Source organism: Callospermophilus lateralis, unplaced genomic scaffold (assembly GCF_048772815.1).
Source record: "Callospermophilus lateralis isolate mCalLat2 unplaced genomic scaffold, mCalLat2.hap1 Scaffold_1098, whole genome shotgun sequence".
Classification (NCBI taxonomy): domain Eukaryota; kingdom Metazoa; phylum Chordata; class Mammalia; order Rodentia; family Sciuridae; genus Callospermophilus; species Callospermophilus lateralis.
Window position 1 is genome coordinate 154172 of NW_027511223.1, and position 1204 is coordinate 155375.

Sequence of the window (1204 nt, forward strand, 5' to 3'; positions counted from 1 at the left end):
TCATCCAACACGGAGAGCAAACTCACTATGCCAAGATGCATTGATGCATGGTGGTGCAGTGGCTGAGGTCAAGAACTGACTCATCGTGCAATGATTCAACGTTGACTGTCCTTCCCCCACAAACATTTCAAAAAGGTAACGCTCTGTCTTGATGGTGGCATAGCTACTGAACACCATGATCTGGACAGAACGGCACACAGGGTCATTGTTCCACATGGTTCTTGAGGAGGAGACGATGCAGTCCAAACAGTACATGAGCACAAAAATTCCCAGGAGCAGCAGGATGGCCCTGGTGGCCCTCTGTTCTGGGGAGGCTTTTGGAGATGGGCTGTAGCCGTGAAGGTGCTGGCACTGCCTCTTATGCCTATGCAAGAGGGTCACCATGTACCCACTGAAGAGGGCCATGACCCCTATAAGGAATACATCCATAATGCACCCAGGATGGTAAACAAATGCCTGAGGAAGTAACTCATGGGCAAGATAGTGCAGGAGTCACTGAGGAATATAAGGCCCTGTGAGGTCACAGTGGAGTTGTCAACAGCAGAGATTGAGAAGTGGGCACTGAAGGACATATAGAAGACCCACAAGAAGAGAAAGGACCTCAGGCTGTCTTGTGGGGACTTAGTCTTAAACTTTGACAAGGGGGAGCTTCTGGGCCTGAGGGTGATGGCCTGCAGGACACTCAGCAGGCAGGTGGCATAAATGGACAGGCCCCTCATCAACCTGTACAAGTAGGCAACTGATTTACATATCACATCACCCCAAAGCCCCGCCTGAGATGCAAAAGTGTCTACAGCTAAGAACCCCATGTTGAGCAGCAGCAGGAGATGGGTTAAAGCCAAGAGACTGATGATCCAGTTCATGTCCTTGAGCCTCTTGTCACACAGAAACTTGATGACATGGAACAGAAAGAGGATGATGTTGGCAACAATCCCAATTCCCACTTCAGAGTAAAAGGTGATGCTTGGGTTAATAAGGCCATCCAGCATGTGGTTTTTTCTCATCTTTTGGGGTAAGGAATCATAGAGTACATGTCTTAGGAGAAAAGTAAGAAAATTCATTATCAAAAATATTAAATTTCATCCATCTCAGCAAACACTTTTGTCAGGAGGAAAATTTGTTAGCCTATCCCAATGCCCCCATTCCCCTCTAACTGAAGTTTTGCTGACACACCCTGGCAACCATTCTTTCCTCTCTCTTTTTC

General features: G+C 47.4%; 1 pseudogene; it reads right to left on the minus strand.

Moving 5' to 3' along the window:
• On the minus strand, positions 1–1004 carry LOC143387288 (vomeronasal type-1 receptor 90-like; annotated as a pseudogene).
• Between the last annotated feature and the right edge of the window lie 200 nt (positions 1005–1204).